The sequence below is a fragment of the Lissotriton helveticus genome, chromosome 2_1 (assembly GCF_964261635.1).
Source record: "Lissotriton helveticus chromosome 2_1, aLisHel1.1, whole genome shotgun sequence".
Taxonomy (NCBI): domain Eukaryota; kingdom Metazoa; phylum Chordata; class Amphibia; order Caudata; family Salamandridae; genus Lissotriton; species Lissotriton helveticus.
In genome coordinates this window covers 1,088,974,837-1,088,992,907 of record NC_136059.1, presented here as the reverse complement: position 1 = coordinate 1,088,992,907, position 18,071 = coordinate 1,088,974,837, and positions in this window count along the sequence as shown.

The following is an 18,071-nucleotide window of genomic DNA, read 5'->3' as shown; positions in this document are numbered from 1 at the left end:
GTAGTGGAGGCAATGCTCACACCTTTTTAGATATTTTAAGTATTAATTTTTATATATAATGTAGCGTAGTTATTTTTGATTTGTGTGAAACATCGGATTACTAATATTAGAAATAGATCGTCAACCCGAGAAGGTTGGCACTCTCGTAATGTTTACAGTCACGAGCACCTTAGTAATGGCACTTTAAATTAGGAACTGGAGGAAAAATACTCAAATTGCTGTTAACATATGTTGTGATTACTGTACTGAAACGTGGTGTATCTTCGAAATTAGTTTCCAAGTTACAATGTTTTATTGTATCCATGCACAATGTAATGTTTTTTTCTATACCTCCTGTTTGTAATGATTTTAATTGATCAACAATAAAGGCTATCTTCTTCATTCTGACATTGTAATTTTGCTTTTAATTTTTAGCATAATCCTAAAAATACCAGTGTAGTAAGTGAGGGAACCACACTGAACTCGGTGAATTTAGCAAATATCTTAGTAAATTGGGTGCAAAAGCACTGCCTGAACTCGGGGTAAATGTTACTTGAACTGGTGTGTTTTGCTGGCAGCGTTACCGAAGCGGTTGAAGTGAGCCTGTTCGAGTTTACTTGCATTTTCACAGAACGCTCATGAAAACGAGCCAAGTGAACATTTTTGCTTCATCTACAGCCAATTGCATTATGGGACTGTAAATTAAGGTATATTTTTCTGACAGGTTTTACCTCTTAAAAATAATGCGCATTTCACTGAAATACAAATGACACAGGCAATGTCCTATTTTTAGTTTTGAAAGATTTCAATTCAAAATTCTCTAATTATGATCTCTGCCTCATAGTTGCCAGAGTGGACTCTGCTTCATAAGGGTGCCTTTGGCAAATCATGCATTTTTAGCCAGTAATACTTTGTATTCAGAGTTTTGTATTTTTACGCTTTCATTTATAAGTATAGGCTTTTCGAGATAGAGCAAGTGGCTTACACACCACGACAGAACGAGGGTTACCATATGACTGGTTGCAAGCCATAAATTGGTGTCATTTCCAATAACAATGTTCCCTATAATCTGATTTCATTTATGGCACCAGTGCACTAAATCCTCCTTCAGATTGCAGTATGGATGAAAAGCTTGATAATATGTTAGAAAGTAAAACATTAAACTAAGAAGTTTCTTTCCTGTGACATTGTTTCTTTAGCATAGTAGCCATTTTGCATCACATCATGTGTGGAACCTTGTATGATTCCTGCAGCCATTCAGACTTCGAAAATGCCAATTTGTGGGGCGGCTGCCCTGATTTCGGAGTACCGGCCACTAGATGCACCTTCTGGAGGACCCTCCGCTTCAGTTCCGGGTTGGCAGATAATTTCTCAATGAGATGCTGTATTTGGCTCAGCCCGAGTGTATAGTGGGAGTTACAATGATGAACAGCTCACTGCGCTGCTTGCTGGCAATAATGGAGCAGAAGAGCTGTTTGGGAGAGAAGGGGACATGGTGTGAAAAAGGCTGCTTTATTGAAACAGGTGCACATAACAACTTTACCTGGGCATTCCACCTTACAGAACGAAAACCTCACTATACATCAATTAAACAATTTAATATCCTACCCCCACCCCTAAGGTCCCACCAACATACCCAACCCCACATCTTTATAATTCGTATTATAGTGCATTTTAACCGTCTGCAAACTTAACTTTTCCCTACAGCCTATGACGGCTTGTATTAACCTCTAAACAACCAAACTCCTATCCTTAACCTTGAACTTCTTGACTACCTTCCCTTTCACGTGATTCACTAATGGCAACACCAATCAAACTTCTGTAAACTCATGCAAAACGTCCCAGGCCCCTGCAAAGCACCAGTCTCAAGTGACAAATATAACAATGAACCCCCATAGTATACCTGTCCCAACACTGCAGCTAGAAAAAGTTAGAGAAAACTCGTAATAAACCCCCCATCCCTCAAAAGCCAACCCCTTGGCAACTGGTGGGTAGGAGAAAATAATCCCACTAAGGACTCGCTGCCACCAGTCACCAGGTCACCTGTACCTAAAATGGTATCAAGATACCCAATTACTGCCCATATATATCCCTTTGGCTATGCTGGGCTATATTATAGTCCAAGACTCAAGATGGCAGTTGCTGCACTGATCCACTCTCCCAAAAACCCAGGGGACAGAGCTCCCTATGATCGGCTGCCCCACAAACCCTCATTTAGAGAGATGGGCGTAACGCAAACCACTGACCGCTTGTGTTATGTGAAAAAGGCCGCTTTATTGAAACATGCACATAACAAACTTTAGCTGGGCAATCCGCCTTAGAGAATGAAAACTTCACTATACATCAATTGAACTAGCCAATATCCTAACTACACCCCTAAGGTCCCATCCACATACCACACCCCACAACTATCTCATTGATATTGTAGTGTATTTCAACAGTTTGCAACCTTAACTTCCCCTACAGCCCATGACTGCATGTATTAACCTCTAAACAACCAAACTCCTATCCTTACCCTGGAACTTCTTCCCTACCCTCCCTCTCACATGATTCACCAATGGCAATGCCAATCAAAGTTATTTAAACTCATACAAAACTTTCCAGACCCCTGCTACCCAGAAAAAGGCTACCTTATTACTTTTGCTGCCCCCCAAAAAATCCTCGCCTAACTCGCTATGCCAGTCCGTTGTCTTTGGATGTTGAGAGTCCTTCTTAACACATCCCTGACTTCCAACAAGTACAGCTCCATGCCTACCCTGGAAAGGTGAACACCACCCGCCTAAAGAATTCCAAGCAATCATACTTAATGTGCCTGTGCCTAATTGATCCAAAACCAATCTCCCTACAACACATATTCATATCTCTATTGATTTTCCTACTGGCCCTGTCCATTACAGAGGGCTTGCTGGCCCCCTCCATTTTCTCAGAGGCATAAACTCCATTCAAAGAACAAAGCAACCTGCCCACCTTGCCTTCATTTGTAACAAGTCCTGTTTCATTGCCCTCAAACGCACTACACTTTTTTCCAACACAAGGTAATTCTTCCCAAATGTAAGGCCAAAATATCTGGGCATTTGCCACCCACCAGCATACCGTTCACACACCTCATTAACTCATGCACCCGCATACCCACTTTTCCTCACCATGTAATGGGAAACAGCCACTGCTCCAATCCCAAATTTGCCCCATAACCCCTCTGCATTTCCTGTCACTTTGCCCACTTGATAAATGAATGGCCCACCACCTAGATAGACACGTCTTCGGGCCAGCCACCGAACCTGAAATAGAAAAAGCAGTAAATATTCAAACTAAAAGCACTGTAGGTCCCCTCATCAATGCACACATCTCTCCTAAAGCAGTCAGATTGCATGATATCCTACTGAACTCAGCCACTATTGCCAACCTCCGTCACCACACCAATGCCGAATAAGTAAGTTTCGTAGTCTTAAGGGGGGCCCCAGCACAACCAGCACTTTACACAACACTTAAAGGAGTTAAAATTCTTTCATTTGAACCCTGGACTTTTGCCTGAAAAACAACCCACTAGCCGCTGCGCAGCACGCTGCCCACCTATCTCCCCATGCCATTAGGCATGTGCCATGCTCAGACATAGCCTGTAAGACCACATTCCTACCCTGCACTCTCTGATCAGTGTTGGAGCTATGCAGGCAAACTTCCAACCTGTGTTCCCTTCTTGTTATGTCCTCCCATCGTACTCCTCCCTGGCCCCTGCAACCCAACAACTCTGACCCGCAAAATGCTCCGAAGGACATCCATGGCATGTGGGGTGAAAACAAAGATACCTTTTCTTCCCCTCAGCAAAACCCTGGCAGGTACCTCAGAACAAATGCTATGTCAATGGCCTCAGAATCACCCTGCTCATCCCTGCTCCCTTTTTCAACTTCCAGCATCCTCTGACTCAGTTCCCCAGCAGACGGTTTGTACCCCCAAAACAACTTTCCCATGAACGCCACACCTGCCAGTTTATCTGCAATTGTCACCCGCGACAGAGCCCGGTCCATCAAATCCAATATGAACAGGACCATGTCCTTCATACTACGCCATCCCACCACCCTGGCAACTGAACAAAAAAACCACACATCATCTTCAAAACCTGTATATCCCTGGCATACTATCAATTTCCAACCTGAACTACAGCCATATTGTCCACTATGAACAGCACCCTCTAGTGCGCCAACTGCACTCCCCACAACATGACGGCAACCACCAGAGGGAAGAGTTAAAATAAAGCGATGCTTCGCTCCCCGCGATCACCTGCTTTGGCCATTCTTTCACGTACCAATGCCCTTGACCATACAAACCAAAACTCAGAACTCCTCCCATATCTGAGAATATCTACACATCCCAATCCAAACCTTCCTGCCTAGCCAATGGAATCCCATTATAGGAATTAAAAAAAGTCCACATCCTGAGATCCTCCTTGACCCCACTGACAAGCACACATGTTGATGTGGCAACAAGAAGCCTGACAGAGTCAGACAGAGCTTCCTGCAAAATGTCCTTCCTGCCCTGAGCACCATACAAGCGTCGTTCAAGTGCCCCAGCAATACTTGTATCTCCCTCACTTTCACCTTCTCCCATGCCAACATTCAAACCAACAAAGACTGCACTGCCTCTTTCTTTTCCTGCGGTAATCTCACTCCCATCCTTTGTGAATCAATTTTGATTCCCAAACGGGGCTACTATAGTGCCATATCCTTTAACAAGTCTCCTATAGTATCCCGTGAAGCAAAGGAAGGCCCTCACCTAAGTCTGTGTTTTAGGGGGTTGCCACGCCAGGATAGTTGCAATCTTAGCCTGAAAGGTCTTCACCTTGTCCCACCCATCATGTGTCCCAGATACACCACACAACTCTGCCCTATATGGAGCTTACTGGCCTTGAGTGTCAGGTCTGCCTGCTTCAGGGCATGAAGGCTTCATGGAGGTAGTAGAGGTGTTCTTCCCGACTGGAGTTGTAGACAGCTATATCTTCCTTGTAGGTGGCAGAGAATGTCTCCTTCCCAGTTAGAACCCTGTTAACCAACCTCTGAAAGGTGGCATCACCCTACACTGGAAGTGGCCCTCTGCGGTCAAGAATGCAGACCTCTCATTTGCCCACTCAGTCAGAGCAATCTGCCAGTACAAATCAAAAGTACAGAGAAACTTGCCAGCACCTAGCCTGTTTATGAGCTCATCAGCTAAGGGGGTGGGGTGTGCATCAGACTTCATGACAGAATTGAGACCCCTGTAGTTCACACAGAACCTAAGTCCTGGAGTGGTGCCTGGTGGGCCACCCATGGGTACCTGCACCTCAGGGCTAGACCAGGGACTGTTGGACAGCTCAGTTACTCCTAACACCAGCATCTTGTAGACCTCCTCCTTGATGCTGGCTAGAACCTTGTCTGACAATCTGTAAATCTTATTTTAGACAGGTGGACTGTCTCTGGTGTCTATGTCATGGATGTACATGCATGTGAGTCCAGGGCTGAGGGAGAACAGAAAGGAAAACTGCCCCAGCAGCTGGCAACAGTCACTCTGCTGTTTGGGGTTAGAGTGGGAGAAATGGACACCTTCAACTGACCCATCATGTTTCTGGACAGACAGAAGGTCAAGGAGAGGCTCACTCTCCTCTTCCACTTTCTCATTTGTCACCTAGAGCCTGCTTACTTTGGACCTTTCAAAGTGTGGTTTGAGGTGCTTCATGTGGAGCATCCTTATTGGGGTTTTAGGGGTTTGAGGTCTACCAGATAGGTGGACATTCCCTTCCACTCTTTTAGCTTAAAGGGGCCTGTCCAGCAATCCTGGAAATCTCTGGGCTCCACCGCCTCCATGACCCACACTTCCTGGCCAGGTTGAAACTCTGTCACAGTGGCCTTCTGGTCATACCTGAGCTTCATAACCTCTTGACTTGCAGCAAGATTGCTTTTTGCCTTCTTCCAGAAGTGATGAATCTGGTTGCGGAAAACAGCATGTTGCTGAGCACACCCTGAGAGAGTTTCCTGGCAGCTTGTTCCTACCCTTCTTTGACAAGGGTAAGAGATCCCCTAACAGGGTGGCCATAGAGAGGTTTAAAGGGGATAAACTCAACCCCCTTCTGTGGCACCTCCCTGTAAGAAAGAGAAGGCATGACTAGAGGATGTCACCCTTTGCCTCATGGGCTCAGGTAGACCCATTATCATGCCCTTCACGGTCTTGTTGAATCACTCCACAGGACTGTTTGTCTGGGGGTAATAGTGTTTAGAACTTATAGGCTACTCCATTGTGGAAAATGACTAAAATCGGTATACATAAGCGGCATTCATTTATGTTCACCACAGCCACTGTTGAAAGTAGAGCGACAACCATGAAAACAGTAGCCACGCCACCTTGTCCCTTTTAGGCCCCATCGCGAAAGTAGGTGGCAGCCATTTTTGTGTCACGACCTCTCTCTGCCCACTGCCAATAGCCTGCGCGTCTCTCCCCCTCACACCCCAGCCTCGCAAGCATTCCCCCGCGCCCCGACAGCCCCCCGGTTTCTCCAGCTTGGACCATAAGCGCACCTCTAGCGCGACCCTGTCTCCGAGCCACATCCCGTGCTGAACCCCCTCGCTCTTTCATCTCATTCAAAGAACAGGCCCCCTTTTTGATAACCTCTTCCTCCCTGCCAGATTGTCCAGCCCGATCCCAGGCCATCACCTAGCCCGACAGATGCAGTTTATTGCCCCCTACAGTAGGACCTCGCCTCACATCAAAGGAGCGGTGGTTAATCAATACCCTCACACCTCCAGATCCGACCGATCGCCCACTTTCCCGTTCCCAGCAGAATGTCCAGCTGCGCGACAACCACCACATGCTGAGGTTGAGGTGGGAACTCTACTGTAAATATGTGTGGGAACGGGGGTGAAGCGGGGATTCCGAGGATGCCTTTCCGTACTTCAAAGTATTAACAAGAATGTGTTTTATGTAATAAAGCAATAAACCTGTGTATAAGAGGCCAGGCCTCAAGGATGCGTTTAGAGCACCTCGAGAAGATACCCTGTTGTCTGATTTGACGTGTTCTGCTCCGTCGGAATAAACTCCTGTTTCCTGCCTTCTGTCTCCAGCGCCTGCCTCTTTGTTTGGTAATCTCGAATGGTATGAGAGGCGGCTAACGCCGGGCAAATACTGAAGGGTTCTTGGTCGAATTCGGCCCTACCATTCTACAATTGGCGCCCAACGTTGGGCCCATCAGCGACGCGTGGATCCAGTGGGAGAGGTCCCAACGACAGAGTGAACGACTGCAACGATCGGGAAGAGCTCCTGCCCGATAGACCCTCGTCTGGCAGCCGATCATCCGAACTTCACCGGTTCCGAGCAGACCTCTCTCGAGTGATCTACGGTCCTGCCTGGGAACCATCAGGAGTGCCACAGCAATTACGGAGAACAGAGGACGATCAGGCGCTGGAAGCGGAAGACGAGAAACTGTCCATGCGGTCCGGGTAAGGTCGTGTAACACGACGAATTGCGAATTGGTTGTTTGATTGTTTGAAAATACTAGTATTACTCATTTGATTGTTTCTGAGAGATTCTCTATTTGCAAACAAGCACAGAGTCGCAATACTCTGTTTAGTCTTTGCAGATAGTGAAGGGTAGGTAACGCAGGCTTTTGCCCCCATTGTAATCCGTCGTGCCTGCTTCCCTCTCCACTTGATTGATTGTTATCCAAGCATTTACTGTTTTGGAATTGGTTCTCTTTGGATCATTCTCTATTTGCAAACAAGCACAGAGTCGCAATACTCTGTTTACTCTTTGCAGATAGTGAAGCACAGGTAACGCAGGCTTTTGCCCCCGTTGTAATCCGTCGTGCCTATTTTTATCCCTCATTTGATTGATTGTTTGTCCGAACATTAATCGTTCGGAATTGGTTCTCTTTGGGTTATTCTCTATTTACAAATAAGCACAGAGTCGCAATACTCTGTTTAGTCCTTGTGAATAGTGAAGGATAGGTAGTGCAGACTTTTGTCCCCTTTGTAACTCGTCATGCCTATCTTTGCCCCGTTTGTTGGTAGTTGGTTCAGCCCGGACCGTTTATTAGAGGTAGATCATCCGGCTCCACCGGAAGACGCCCCTAATAAAAAGGACATGAATATATAAAAAATTGCGGGTTAGCCGCTGTATCGTGCTAGCAAACAAAAACATAAAAATCGTTAGGAAAAACAAAAGGAATCGAGCAAAATCAGTAGGCCACTGATTGGATCTCTTTTCTGACCTCGCAAAAATAGAAACATTAGGAACAACCCCTCATGAGAAATATGAAACTAGTGAGAAGAATAGAGCTCTACGCCATGATGGCTGCAAGACAGCTCGGCTCCACCGCCCACCACGCCCAAATAACGACAAACAATATGCAAATATTATAAATATATACAACACCCCAGCAAAGTAACTATTTAAAACTTTTTATTAAACGACTATTTAAAACTTTTTATTAAACAACTATTTACATGGCAGCGGCTGCAACAACAAGCCCAAATGCATTCGCCGTCTGCTTAACGCTGTTCCTGTCCCGCCTTCAATGTTGGGCTACTTTGAGCTACTTTTTAGTAGGCTTTGGGCTATAAAAAGTCTACAAAAGCCATCAGCCGGCGAGGTAGCGTCGGTGCGGCCCGTTGAGCGAATAGGCCGGAGGCTACCCAACGCGCCAAGGCCTTGCTGGCAGCCATCGGCCGAAGAGGTCGTTGGGTGGATGGCCCGGAAGCACCACAGCCACGATGTTGTTGTACTGGCCTTCCCATTCGTCCGCCCTGAGGTGGCATCCAGCGAGCCACGGGTGGGGGGGTGAATGCCTTGCTGATGACCCCCCCCCCTCTTATTGCCTGGTCCGACCATCACATATACCTGCGCCAGGAGACGGCGTGGGGTGCACTGGGAGGGAGAGGCGGCGCGAACGAGCCTCCCCCACCTCCCCAGGTGGAGGTTCCTCAGCTGCAGCAGGGCGACCCTTAGCGTTTCACTCGCCGACCATCTGCAGTGGGGCGACCTTTAGCGTTTCACTCGCCGGCCAGCTGCAGTGGGGCGACCCTTAACGTCTCACCTGCCGGACAGCTGCACCAGGACTGCCATTGGCGTTCCACTTGGTTGGATGACCGGGGGACCCGCTCCGGTGGACGGGGTGAAGAGCGGCTGCTGCTGCGAAACGCTCAAAATGGCGGCCGACACCCCGGATTTGGGCCTGGTCCATTAGAATGGCTCTGGGCTACCTTGGAACTCGGATGCTTGCCTGCTCGGGCATGAGCCCCACTCTTGAAGACGTCCTCTCAGTTTTAAAAATTCTACGAAAGTCACTGACCCTCGACTCCCGCAGGCTTCCGGTGGGGGCCACCGCCACTGTTGCTCGACTATCCCCCATGGATATGCCACTGCCCCGGGCGACCGCCACCTTATCCACATCTGGTATCGAAGGAAAGACTGATTCAACGTATCTGTGGAGGGATGCACCTGCTGTCCCGCTCTCCGGAGTGGCCACAACGTTGTCACAAGATGGTGGTGCTCTCATGCTGACACCGGCCTTTGCCCGAATTACTAAGAGACACTGTAGACTGCCAACTCGATCAGCTCCGGTGGGACCTCAGCGTGACCCGGTAGGGAAGATTTTGCCTTCCTCGCCTTTAAGCCGCAGTCCCCGCCGCTTGTCCTCTCTGTTGGCGCTAACAAACTTTTTGAACTACCGAAAGGGATTCTGGTCCGGCCGCTAGTTGTCGGAGGCATTTGGACTATACTCCGGACCCACCCGGCCACGCCCCAAAATGGCGCCAGTATAGGCGAGACTTGCAACTCCTTATGACGTTTTAGTTACATAGCCTTGATATTATGGGATATGTACACGGTCCTTGAGCACGTGGCGGGCGGGGTAGGGTACTGACTGGGCATGCGGACAACCCTACTAATATTGGTTCTTATTTGATTATTGTATTTTCGAAGTAACGCTACTCATGATGCTCGCCCATGGTATGCGTATAAACGATTTTATTGTAACTGATCTTGTTTTACTTTCAATTATAAAATCAACCTTCATTGATCCTGCAACCATTTGTCTCGTTTAAGTTTTTCCAATTACAATGGCTCGCTCATTACGTACTCCTATACTACAAGTGTAATCTCTCCTTACCTCATACATTTCCCGTCTGCCCCGTGGCCGGCCTGTATGGTTGGAGGCCCGTATTTTTATGCCGACATCTTTTTCAATCTAGGTTTTAAAATAAAAAAAAATAAAATATGTAGAACTAGCCTCATATCAGTCACTTAGATTGGTAGGTTCTCGGCTAAAGGCTACTATTTTCAAAATAAATAAAGGACAAGTAAAATGAAGCAATTTTGGTTATGAAAAATTAGAAAGGCATGGTACATACGAACAATGCAAAAAGAATAGTCAAGATCTGTCGTATTTTTGCATTCCTGCAGCATAAGCAATAGGTAAAAGATTCGGATATTTAGATATATCTATGAATAGGACAATAGACCAGTTCCTCTGGGCTGCAATGCCGAGATGCAAGGTACTGCTTCCCAAAGAAGATAAGTTAGGCACGTGGTAGGTAAAAACATTTTCGTGTTTTTGCGCGCTGATGTGCTTTGTACGCTGTCACCCCCCCCCTTCTCTTTCTCTGCAGGTTAATATCGGAATTTCAGCTGGAGTATGGAGAAGACCCAGAATGCACCGTGTTACACGCAGAAAGAAGAAGAATTGTATGGTATGAATGCGCGCGTGGGCCCCGATTTGTGTTGTATGAATGCTCATGTGTGGCGCACGTCTGGGGTGACGGACGAATTTTTTTGTATGACTGAGGAATGGATCGAGCGGTTAATGGAATAAGAAAAACAAGCCCGAACATGATACCTGCATGTGAAGGACTAAAAAGAATATAGCACTTACCCTACCTAGGAACGACTCTCTCCCTCTCTGGAGCTAGTGAATGGGAGAGTGGCCTACGCCAGAAACTTGAATGGTTATTGTAGTACCTCGGACCCCAACCGATATCCCAAATGAACGCCCTACATGACGCGCACCAGTGAGTCAACTTAATGTGCAGACTAGATGAGAAAAGTTAAGGATACCCCGGGTTGGGGTTCATCTAAAATCCCCCCTCAGCCCAGAAATTAGGGATATTGTCATGTTTTAGATTCACCCCCTCTTCTTCCATCCTCATAGAAAAGTCGGAATTGCACCATCGCACATCCGACAGACACCCCTCCTTTACCTCAACTTGGATCGTCATTTGTTAGATGTTGGAAGACCCCACCGTGAGTATAAGCACGACTGGACCAGTGTCCGACCAATTAAAAGGAGTAAGTATTTATTGAAGCGAGGTTACCAACAGAAATTGTCTGCTATTAGGAAGGAAGGAGAACGAAGAGCTCGACCCCCAAATGAATTAAATGGAGTACTGAAAATATGCAACAAGCATGAAAAGGCTCTTTCGCCAAAAATAGCTCTCTGTTTTATCTTAAGTTTTCGTACTTGATGTATGTACTGTCGCACCCTATCTGGTATTTGTGTATACGTAAACTATGAATTTATGTTTTCCTTCAGCTTGTGTTTTTTTTTACGTGAAACTGACCCGTACTGATCTTTATGTGTGTGCACTGAATAGCCTATTATTGTACACGTCTCTCTCTCTCTCTCTCTCTCCCTCTTTTTATGTTGTACGTGTACTAATAGCCTATTTGGTACGCACAACGCTCTCTCCCTCTGAGGGCTCCCTCGCTCCCTTTTGAATAAATGACGACACTGTACCTCGCCGGTACGGGAATTATTGGCTTTTAGACACAACAGTGTTTGAACAAATTGACAGAAACAAAACGATCGTATTTTGCCATATTACTGCCTCTCCTTTCTGTAAAATGATGAAACTTAATTGGCTGAGAAAGAAAGGACAGGTGAGACGACTGATGTCCCCTAATCTGACCCTTAAAAAGGGAACTATATGTCAGTGGCTTTTGTCTTAAGTACTTTGGTAACACCACCCTCATCGTTCGGATTACCACCGCCCATTGTACAAAAATAGAATGTCCGATACGTCCCCGTCCCTCCAGAATGGTCCCAGTTCTGTACCAGCCGTCCCAGAAAATCTTAAAGACTGTAGCTATAGTCCCATGATAACAGCATTTCACATTTTTTATAAATTAACAGACCCTGAAGAAACATATAGCTCAACGGGATTTGTTTTAAGACAAACGCGAGTCTCTACTGAAGGAGCCGGTTTGAATTTGATAACCTATGTAATTTTTAGATATCAGACTTCTTGCCACGTTCGCAAATATAACAAGAGTAAAACGCCAGACAGACATGTTGTTTGAAAAAAAAAAAAAAAATGCTTGCCGACCTGCACTACAGCAATGATGCATGAGTTAACAACATACACCGATGTAAGGATTACTAAGCATCCACCCTATCGCGACCAATGAACGTTTCCCCAACTACTTGGGGTTGGGAGAGAAATTAAAGTGTGTACACGTCTTCCCCTGCCAATTCTCTAAAAAAACTGTTTTTTTGTACTCGTTTAAGGATAACGTGCAGTCGTCGGAGGAGAGGGGCCGGATGTGACGCACAGCCTGGCTGCAGTGTGGAAAATTAGTACGGTTTGGTAAACATTATCTGCGCCATCTTGCCTCTTCCCCTGAGGCCACACTTTTTGTCGTGCGCACCCTCGATCAGAACAACCCTTTTTTTCATGCCACTGACCCCCGGCATAGCCCTCCTCCCTCACAGAGCCCGCACCCTGACCAACCCCCGCTCACACATGCCTTGGGTCATAAACCCCTCTTCAGCGCCGCGCTGCCTCAGAACCCCATCCTGTTCCCAGCACGACACCTCCCTTCATTCCTTTCATGGTCCCAGGCCCTTTTGATGCAAACCCCCTTTTCCTGTGTGCCCGTTTGTCCTCCCCGTTCCCAGGCCGACACCTAGCCCTGCCGATACTGTTTATTGCCCCTCCCCGTACAGTAGAAAGCTTCCCTCCTCAAAGGACCCCTGAATCGATCAAAGCCCCCACCCTAAGAGATCCGATCAAACCCCCACGTTCCATGAATCGGCAGAATGTCCAGCTGCGCGATAATCATCACCTGTTGTGACCGGGGTGGGACTTCTGCTGTATATGTGTGTGGGAACGGGCTTGGAGCGGGGGTTCCGAGAATGTCTTTCCGTACATCAAAGCATTGCCATGAATATGTAATATGTAATAAAGTAATAAACTTGTGTATAAGAGGTCAGGCCTCAGAGATGCGGGCAGAGCACCTCATGACGATACCTGCTGTCTGAATTGTTGTGTTCTCCTCCGGAGAGAATAAACCTTGTTTCTTGCCTTCCCGTCTCCAGCGCCTGCCTCTTCATTGATTAATAATTTGTGGGTCAAAGAGGCGATACCGCCGGGCAAATATCGATTGTCCCTTGACCTTAGATTCAACAATTGGCGTCCCAAGCGTGGGGCCCATCAGCGACTCGTGGATCCAGTGGGAGAGGTCCTGACGACAGAGTGAACGACTGCAACGATCGGGAGAGCTCTTGCCCAATAGACCCTCGTCTGGCAGCCGATCATCCGAACTTCACTGGTTCCGAACAGACCTCTCTCGAGTGATCTACGGTCCTGACTGGGAACCATCAGGAGTGCTGCGAGGAATACAAAGACAAGAGGACGATCGGGCGCTGGATTCGGAAGACAAGAAACTGTCCATACGGTCCGGGTAAGGTCGTGTAGACACGACGAATCACGAAATAATTGTTGATTGTTCAGAAAATACTAGTATTACTCTTTGTTGACTCATTTGGAGATTCACTGTCTGCACACGGAGAAACAGTAGGCTCTTTCCCTTTTGCAAACAGTGAAGGATAGGAAACGCAGCCGTCGTGCCTATTTTTCTCCCCCACTGGTTTTATTATTTATTTGACGGCTTATTCTCGGGAGACTCCCTCTCCCACACTGATTAACTGTTTTTGGCCCCGAACTACTGTTCGCGGATTGTTTTCTGGAGATTCTCTGTCTGCAAACAGGAAATAACAGATTCCTCTTTACGGATAGTGAAAGGGTAGAGGACGCAGACTTTTACGTGCCTACTTATTCTCCCCACTGGTTTTATTTTATTTTTATTGGTTGTTTTTGTTATTGGTTCATGAGGTATTCACTGCTTGCAAACAACGTAGAATAGAAATATTCTGTCTAGTCTTTGCGCGCAGTGATAAGATAGGCAGTGCTGACTTTTTGACCCTCGTCGTGAGCTGTCATGTCTGTCTTCTCCCCACTGGTCGATAGCTGGTTCAGCCCGGACCGTTTATTAGAGGTGGATCATCTAGCTCCGCTGGAAGGCACCCCTAATAAAGACATGTTCGTAAACTATGGATTAGTTACCATAGCCTATAGTAAACTGTGGCACAGGTATACCAAAGAAAGCCAAGAGAAACAGTGGCCACTGATAGGATCCTTCGACCTTGATAAAATAGAAACGTTAGAAATAGCCCTGCGTGATAATAAGACAACGCCCGTTATGCTTGACTGCCTCGGTATGTGGCGCAAAGAAGCAATGCAACAAAAGAATAGAGACGAGGACAGAGCAGGTAAAGGAACATATCGACAGGACGACCTCAGAACACAACGTCCTGAAAGTAATCCCCCGACACTACGCACAGGACGGCCAGACTTAGGGCAAAACCAATGTGCTTTTTGTAGATATGCCGGCCACTGGAAAGCCCAATGCCCGACTCTACTGAGCGTGAATAGGAGCAGAGGACCGACAGGAATAACAGGCCGGCAGAAAGGGAAAAGGCGCGAGACAAAGATGAATCAGACTGACTTGAACAGGCCAGATAGAACCACCACGTTTGATTATGCCCGATGGCACAGATTTCGCCAAGCCAACTTCAGCGACATGTTCGAGTCCTCATAGATCCAACAACGATAAGACGGGAAAACCCAGTGTAGCTCTAAATTGACAGACGACAAACCCGGATGAAAACAGAAAGAATAATGTACACACACATGATCAAGCATCCTTACGTTTAGCCAAGTAGGGAAAAGTTTAGGGTATTTCGAGGTAAAGGTTACACAAGTATCCTTCGCCGATAGGACTAGGGATATTGCCTATGTCTGAAGACCTACTACCTCCTTTTCTTCCGCGTCCTTATAGGCATATAACTGAAGCCTGCTCCATTGCTCCAACAAAAAGTATGCGCAGCATATAAAAGTGAGATAATTATGGCCAATAACTGTATTATGTTTGTCTTGGGTCTTTTTATATAATATTTGTACTGTCTCCCCGTCTGAGTTTGTGTGTACGTAATGCATGAATCTGCGTAATCCCTCTGCCTGTGTTACCTTGGTACTTAAACTTTTGTTAACAGAAGCTTTAGTATGGAACAACCTGGAAAGAAAGGAGTGAGAAAACGAAATCCATAGGCCACTTATGAACTTGAACTTTTATTTAACATAACGAACAAGAAACAAATAACACTTAATAATGCCCTAACAACAGAAAACGTTTGAAACAAGAACGGTAAAACTAGGAAATGAAAGTCAACAGAACATTCGCCCCCCCATTCTGGAACCTTCCAAAGTAGGGCAGGGTTACGGTTACGCCCAGCCGGCGGCAACCCATATAAGGCGGGCCCTGCTGCCAACAACCGGTCAGGAAATCATAACATAGAGTGGAGCCGGAGGAGAGGCAGGGGCCAGCGGAGTCCGGCCGCAGCGGCCCTGGATAGCTGCAGGTAGTCCCGCCACATGTCTTCCCGGTCCGGCCACGGTGGCGCATGGGAGTTTTTAGGTAGTCCCGCCACATGTCTTCCCGGTCCGGCCACCAATGGCCAGGGACCGGGGCCAACTGGATCCGGCTGCAGCCGATGAGCCAAAGAACCCGTTCATGGGGCCAGAGCAAGGGGCGTCCGGCCGACATCCGCCGGAAGCCCGGTCCAGAGAAGGACAGGACACTTCTTTCTTTTCCCCTCCGTAATGGCCGCAGCAGCACGCCCGGCGCCACTTCTGTCATGAACAATGGCCGCGACAACTCTGGGCGGCGGGACGTCTTGTACATACCTCCAGTCCTGGTCGGGCTGGGAGGGAGAGGCGACGCGGACGAGCCTCTCCCACCTCCACGGATAGGAGGTTTCCCAGCCCCCGGCCCAGCGCCGAACTCCTCCAGCCAGGCGGTGGTGCCGATACTTGCGCAGCACCGAACATGCAACGGTGCCGATACTTGCACAGCACCGAACATGCACCGCAGGTGGCCATACTTCCGCAACACTGGACATGGGTTCATTCCAAAAGGTCTCCTCCACTCTTGCAGACACGACGAAGGGCGGCCGCTGCAGGCCTCAAAATGGCGTCTGGGCCCCCTGGAAGGCGGGTCTCGGCCGCTAGAGTAACTGTGAACAGCAACGTAACTCGGGCGCTTGCCCACCGGAGCACGAGCCCCCACCTCCGACAGCACCCCCACAGCCTTGAAGATTCTACAAACGTCCCAGGAGCCCTCGGCCCCTGCAGGCTTCCGGTAAGGAACAACTGCCTCGATCGCTAACAAAACAAGCATGACATTGCCACTCTTTCTGTTAGCATGAATTCTCGAACTGCCGAAAAGGACTCTGGTCCAACTGCCGGTTGTAGGAAACATTTTTTTCTGATGCTACTTCCGGACTAACCCGGCCCCGCCCAAAATGGCGCCGGTGACAATACGAACTTGCGAACGCCACGAGGTGTCTTCTTTTTGCTAATAAAGAAAAAACTTGATTTTCTGAGACATGTACCTGACCCTTTGTACGCTTAACGAGAAAGAAAGAGAATTCACTCGACGAACATATAAAGGGACTCCGTTAAAAAAAAATGTTGATTACAAATGTACGATGTATTATATTTTTTTATAGCTGATGTATAACCTCGCTCATGACGCACATACACGGTATGCATATAGGAAATCTGATTGCGACTAGTCTGACGGTGCTTCTAAACTATGAAATAAATGCCCCCCGATCCCCCGACCAATTTATAGACGTTTTTAGTTTCCTACGAATGAATGAATAAACCTTTCTAATGTTTTCTAATGCTGCAAATTAACCCCCTACTGTACGCACTTTAGCCATTACCGTGTCCAGCCAGGTACGACTGCACCTTCATAGATCTACATGCTGAATGATTTTGCAAAATAAAGGTTTCTCAAACTATGAACGGATATTGCATGCTTTATTTAAAATATGGGATCGGCGGGAGAGTTCTTTTCTGTGCACCCTACTCTGCTCTCTCTTTAAGGTTAATAGAAGATGGTTGCCCAGCCCCGGATGGAGGATCGAATCTGAGACACGACACTCTGCCGTCAAATATGCGACTGACTCAGGGACTCGCGCCTGGAGAAAGACCTCGACTTCTGGGGATGGGTAAAAGCGAAATGGTGTAAAAGATGGAATATAAAGGTTGGGTGAAATGAAACGATGTAAAATGATAAAATATTATAAAGATACGACACTCAAAGATACTAGGGAACAGAGTTGACCGAAGAGCTGATAAACCTTAGAAAATCACAACGTTGAAAGAGGTTTAAGGACCCCAATAGCTAAATACACCTACCAACTGGAAACCTCGCACTAAGTGCTTCTGATTCTTTAACGTTTCCCTACTCACAGCCTATGAATCGCACTGCCCCCATTCCCCCCTTGGCTCCAGAAACCAAAAACCCCAGGGATTCTATCCCGAGGGGATAAGACGAGTATGAGGTAAGTAAAGGACTTTCGTACCCGTGCTTTTGATATGCTCGAATGTTGTCCCCCTCCCCTCCCCTCTTTTTTCCCCTCTACAGGCCACACCGAAATCGCGACCAAAGTATGGTGAAGATCTGAAGCCTCGCCCTGTCTGATATACGAAGCGGACAAACACTGCCTGGTGGCACCTAAACACACCCACAAACTGCTCTCTTTTTACCAAAAGAGCCAATAGAGTTTATGACATGATAAAAGCGATCACCCTTGATCCATGTTGCGTGAATGGACACCTGTCACGTATGTCTGAAACTATGAGATGATGTTTGTGTATGACTGACGCGTTGACTTAACTGATTAACGGACCGAGAATGCAAGAAATGCGACACACTGGTGCCCTTTTTTT